Source organism: Microtus oregoni, unplaced genomic scaffold (genome assembly GCF_018167655.1).
Source record: "Microtus oregoni isolate MIOR12 unplaced genomic scaffold, Mior012 000047F_ref0000412, whole genome shotgun sequence".
Classification (NCBI taxonomy): domain Eukaryota; kingdom Metazoa; phylum Chordata; class Mammalia; order Rodentia; family Cricetidae; genus Microtus; species Microtus oregoni.
Window position 1 is genome coordinate 6,186,068 of NW_024543221.1, and position 6,251 is coordinate 6,192,318.

Below are 6,251 nucleotides of genomic sequence, written 5' to 3' on the forward strand. Positions count from 1 at the left end.
GACATGCTCTGGGGTCCTGCCTTATAGATGGATGCTCCAGTCCCTGGCCACTGGCACAGAGGGTGAAACATCTGGCAGGGCTCATCTGGCGACAGGGAAGCCCGCAGCCTGTGGTGCCAGGGAAAATGCATTTCCACACCGGTTCCCTCACTGATTACCCACACGGCTTCACTCGCTGGATTATCACCCTACATCCTGGCATCACCGGGGCCATTTGCCGCCTGGCTCTTTTCCCCCTTGTGCACACATATTTCCCGGGAAGATTCTGAGGAGGTTTCTTTTCTCTGAAAGTGCAGCCAGCTCTGTGGCAAAAGCAGAGAGGTACAAACGCATATCCATCCAATCATAGATCCACTGTGTGACTCTGAGAAAGTGGGCCCATCTCTTTGGGTCTTAGCTTCTCTGACGTTAAATACAGAGAAAAATAACTCCATTATTATGGGGCTTAAATAAGATAAAACAAATACACTGTTGTTGGACCTTGTCTCTATTCAATCTGAAACAATTCCCTGGAGAGTAGGTCTTAGGTGGTGGATATTATAAGAAACTTTCATTGAGGTTCCAAGGTGTGGCAGCCACTATGGACCTATGTGGAACTAGCACTCTGGAGGAGGTCAGCATGGATTTGAAGCCTGGCTCAGTGACATATTTACAAAGCCTCAGTTTACTCATCTTTAAAATGGGCATAAAAGTACTTACTTACATAAAGGGATCCTGTGGGAATTAAAGGAATCAGTAAATAGCAGGGCATTTGCAGATAGCCAGCATTCCCTAGGTGGATCAGAGAAGATCAGGCCTTTATGTATTGGCTTCACCAGAACACATGGCAGGAAGTCATGCCTGGTTCATGGTTGGCACTTCAAAAAACATCTAAATGAATGAATGTGCCTGTTATTACTGCAAAGATGTGATGAGTAAATATGAATTACCATGAAGGCAAAGCTTTCTTTTTGGCTCATTGTAAAAAACTACACTTCCCAGTATTCTTTGCAGGCAGGAAATGTAATCTGCCCAATGAGCAACAGATAGAAGCAACCGGGCCTTTAGTTTTTTGTTCCTTTTCTTTTTCTTTTCCTGTCTTGATAGCAAAATGGAATTGGAAGGGCTGCAGGGTATCACAGCGTGAGTGAACTCCACAGCAGCGACTCAACTTTCAAGTGAAGGGAAAATCTCCCCTAGCACTGGGGAGATATTTCTGTAACACAAATAATAAAAACCCAGAGACAGATATTGGGGTTCAAGCTGAAGATCGGAAAAGCAAAACAGCCAGCCACTGGTTTTTACCCCACCTCAGACCGAAACGGGTGATCCTGCCTCCAGGAATCTTCAGACTGAGACTACACTGTGTCTCCACCAAACTTCAGACTCCACACTCCACTGAGTTCCTGTCTCTTCCCCTTTATATTCCTCTCTCAGCCATATTGCTTCTGTCTCCACCTCCCTAGTCCTGGGATTCAAGGTGTGTGACTCCCAAACACTGGGATTCAAGATGTGAGCTGCTGCAAGTCGTAACATTATACGGTAATTGCTCAGCCATCTTTTCACGAGCGACCTATCAGAACCAAGGGATCTGATGAAGGGTAAACCAAAGGCAAGGTTTTTGGCATTATTGCTTTGTGAGTAAAGTGGCTGTCTGTTGTGGTAGGAGCAGCGGGCTGCGTCCCCGGCACCCGGCCGCCCCCACGGCAAATAATTACACGGAAACTGTATTCTTTTAAACATCGCTTGGCCCATTTCTATCTAGCCTCTTCTAGGCTAGCTCTCGCACCTGGACTAGCCCATTTCTAATAATCTGTTGTATGTAGCCCACGAGCTGGCTTACCAGGAATGATTTTAACCTGCGTCTGTCTGGAGTGGAAGAATCATGGCGACTCTCTGACTCAGGTTCTCCCAGCATTCTGTTCTGTTTACTCCTCCCACCTATGTTTTAACCTATGAGGGCCAAGCAGTTTCTTTATTGCTTAACCAATGAAATCAACAGATTGATATATGACACTCCCACATCAGCTGTCCTTTGCTGTAGGTTTTTCGCTGTAGCTAACTCCCTTTCTGCTACACATTTGGGGATTAATTCCCTAGTTCAGAACAGTTTCCCACTGCCAGGCCTCTGTTCCTGTCTCCTAGGTAAGCACAGAGATCTGCCTTCCTGCATTAATCTTTATCAGCAGGCATTTGGGGCCAGGCATAGAGCATCCCACTTAAGGTATTCACAGATCTCCAAGGACACAGAATTACTACCTGCCCAAGCTGCTGCTCTGGTTTTAACCCGCAACACCCATGACCAGAATGGCTGATAACAGCAGAGCCCAGAATTAACAATTTAGAGGTCTGGGGTCCCTTCTTTGTTTCTACCACCTAGAGCAGTAAGTCTAACTCCAGACCTCCAGAAACTGCTGTGTCTGCTGTATGTGCTATCTGATCAAGAGCCATCAGCTTCCCCTAGGTTGCCTAGTTACCTCACAGCCTCTATGCCCACTGGGAGAAAAGAAATGGCAAGTCCGTGCCCTATTCATAATTTTACTGGAAATAAACTCCTTAACTCTTGACTAACCACCTAAAAATGAAGTGTAGCACACTAACCTTCCCCTCTAGAATTCCCTGATGACTTAATTCCTTTCTTAACTAACTTCTCCATTAAGGAGTTAAGTGGACGCGTACTAGCCCACAGGTGTGTGTGTGTGTGTGTGTGTGTGTGTGTGTGTGTGTGTGTGTCCTAGAACCTGCTAGGGCTGGGGAATTGCTGGTTTTAAGGGTATACATGACTGGAACGTTTATAACGGGGAGAAGTAAGAACAAGGAGAGATGATGTAGAACTAAGAACAGTGTAGAACAAGGAGAACAAGTAACGGGTGGACAATGAGAAATGATGGCTTGAAGAGAGAAGAATAAACACGGACAGACGATTCCTGTTGTGAGTAGATTTCTTACCCCCAAATCTCTACCCTCAGATTTCTAGCCCCCCTTTAGCTATCCGAGGTGTCTTTAACTGAACCCTGGAAGGGAGTCTTAAAGGGAAAAATCTTTTAAGGCTCCTATTGTGAGCCACCATCACCTGGATCTGTTTCTGGATTGATCTTGTGTAGCCCAGGGTGGCCTTGAACTCACAGAGATCTGTCTACCTCTGTCTCCAGAGTCTTGGGATTAAAGTTGTACACTACCACCGCCAGGCCTCTAGCGGCTTAGCTCTACACTCTGATCCTCAGGCAAGCTTTGTTAGAACACAAAGTATGACTATACTTTTTTCCTTTTCAGAGTGGGAGGAAAACAGAAATAGTAGATTCTTCTAGTGCCTTCCTTTTGGCTCGTAGCGCTGTCAGTTCAGAGACTCCTATAACTAATTCCTTCCTTAGATTTCTGGGGCTTAGTAAGAGTCCCTCAGCCCCGTCCAGTTTCCTCTGGGCCCAGAGGCTCCCAAGCAGAAAGGGAACACCTTCTAAGTCCAAGGTCTATCTCAGGGCTCCCGTGGATCTCCCGAGAACTTGGTCTCTAGAACAGGCAAATGCTGCCCAGATTCTGTACTTCCCAGGGACAGCGTAACTTTGAGCCTCCTGTGGTGTTCCCATCTATGGAATGGAACTGAGCCAACAAGAGACAGATCTCCACAAGGAACTCAGAAGGGGAAACCCCACAGGACTAGACGCTACAATACCTCCAAATAACCCACGACCAGGACGAAAGGTCCAAGGTAGGCATCAAGACTGCAGCCAACAGTAGGCTGCTGGGTAGAATGAAGGAGAAAGCACCAGCAACTGAATTTTATCATCCTTTATAACATAATTAAATGTTAAGACAGAACATGCAATTTAAGAAAAAAAAAGTCTATCCCAAATCTATCTCTCTCTTTTTTTAGGGTCTTTTCTTTTTTAATATTTATTTATTATGTATACAATATTCCGTCTGTGTGTATGCCCTCAGGCCAGAAGAGGGCGCCAGACCTTATTACAGATGGTTGTGAGCCACCATGTGGTTGCTGGGAATTGAACTCAGAACCTTTGGAAGAGCAGGCAATGCTCTTAACCTCTGAGCCATCTCTCCAGCCCTATTCCAAATCTCTTAATGTTCTTCACAGTCTTGGGGAGATCTTGCAACAAGTACACATTTGGCTAACACAGCAAACTCGGAAACTTAGCAACTGCTTCTATTTCACTTGTTCCTTTGTCTTTTGTTAAGTCCCAAATATTTTACTTTTAATATATATATATATATATATATATATATATATATATTCCCCCAAAGCCATTTTCCCTCTTCCTCCTTCCTCTGCTTCTTCCCTTTCCTCTGCTCTTCTTCCCCTTCTTCCTGTTTCTCCTTTTCATCTATGTTTGGAAAGGAGTGACATTGCTAACACTAATTTGGGGGTGTGGACCCTAGATTTAGTTTTTTTCCTCCCTTCTTTCTTTTCTCTCTAGATGTGGCAGTGATACCTCTTTGGTTTCACAGCATTTTCAAGTATAGCTTAAGTTTTTTGTTTTGTTTTGTTTTTTGAGACAGGGTTTCTCTTTGTAGCTATGGAGCCTGTCTGGGAACTCGCTCTGTAGACCAGGTTGGCCTCGACCTCACAGAGATCCGCCTGCCTCTGCCTCCCGAGTGCTGGGATTAAAGATGTGCGCCTCCACTGCCCGTCTTAAATTCTTTACATTTGCATTCAAGGGCCAGGGATGTAGTTTAGTTGGTAAAGCACTTGCGTAGTGTGCACACGGCCTTGAGTTTGGTACGTGCACCGCACAGACTGGATGTGGTGTTACATGGCTGTAACCCCAACATTATGCAGGAGGACCGGAAGATCAGGGCCAACCTCCACCACGTATGGAGTTTTAGGGTGGCCTAGAATACATGATACCCTCTCTCAAAAAGGAAACAGGACAGTCACTTTTCCCAAAATATTAATATCCATTTTTTTTTTTTTTGCAGGGCTTGATTGGGGCTGGAGAGGTAGAGCTACGTGTCCAAAGGCCCACGGGTAGCAAAAGGCAGAGGTGGATTTTGCAGGGCTTGATTGGGGCTGGAGAGGTAGAGCTACGTGTCCAAAGGCCCACGGCTAGCAAAAGGCAGAGGTGGATTTTGCAGGGCTTGATTGGGGCTGGAGAGGTAGAGCTACGTGTCCAAAGGCCCACGGCTAGCAAAAGGCAGAGGTGGAGGTCTTGTGCTAGCACTTGCTCCTTTAACCCTAGAGCAGTGATTCTCAACCTGTGCCTCACAACCCATTTGGAGCAGAATAGCCTTTTCATGGGGGGGGGGGGGTCGCATATCAGATATCCTGCGTATCAGATATTTACATTACGATTCATAACAGTAGCAAAATTACAGTTATGAAGTAGCGGTAAAATAATTTTATGGTTGGGAGTCCCTGTATCCAAGGGTCGCAGCATCAGGAAGGTGGAGGACCATGGGTCTATGGATATTCCTTACTCAGGGAAGGGGCGTGGCTGTCCTGCTCCCCAGGTCTGTCCACACGGCCTAGCACGCAGAAGGGACTCTATGTGGATCGTATGTACTCCTGTGTGCACCTGTACTGCACTGTGAGCAGTTGCACTGTGCAGGGGCGAACTTACCTCAGGTGAAAGGACCTCCTCAGGCTCGCCTTGCTGAGACGTGGGGACCCGTATGTGAGGATGCTCCCAGGCTGTCCCAACCACAGACAACCCAGCGAGACCCTCCGGTGTCACTTCAGAAGTGCTCCCAGAGCTGCTGGGTGGGCGTGCACTAGCGGGAACACGCGGGCCTCTGGAGGTCACAGAACCGGAAAGCAAGGCAGTTGAAGAGGCAGCGAGCTGGGCCAGATCCTTCTGGACATGGGTGGCACCATGCCCAACCACACCAAGCAAGGGGCGATGCCAGGAGGGTTCACAGTGAGGAGGAGGGAGAGAAGGAGGAGAAGGGAGTTAGCGGGAGGAGCTGCCACAAGCCTGCTGGTGTGCCCTGAAGGCCACAGCCAAGGAGGGTGGGTAGCTAGCGGAGAGCGCGGTAGGCGGAGCCAGTCGAGTAGTGCCCAATGAGCGCCTGGCATGGACTGGGAGGAGCCTACAGAATCCAATCCGTGGAGGGAGGGAAGAATTGGGTGGAGCCTAAAGGGCCTAGTGAACTAACTCTGTCTCCTCAGGCTGGGCTGGGCGGAGCGATGCAGGGAGAAGCTGAGGCAGAGGGGGCGGGGCTGGCAGAGGCGGAGGGAGTGGGGGAGGGGCCGCAGCCCTCGCTCTTTCAGGCCCCGTGGCTCCCACGGCCAAGCTGGTCACTCAGACGAGTCTTTTCCA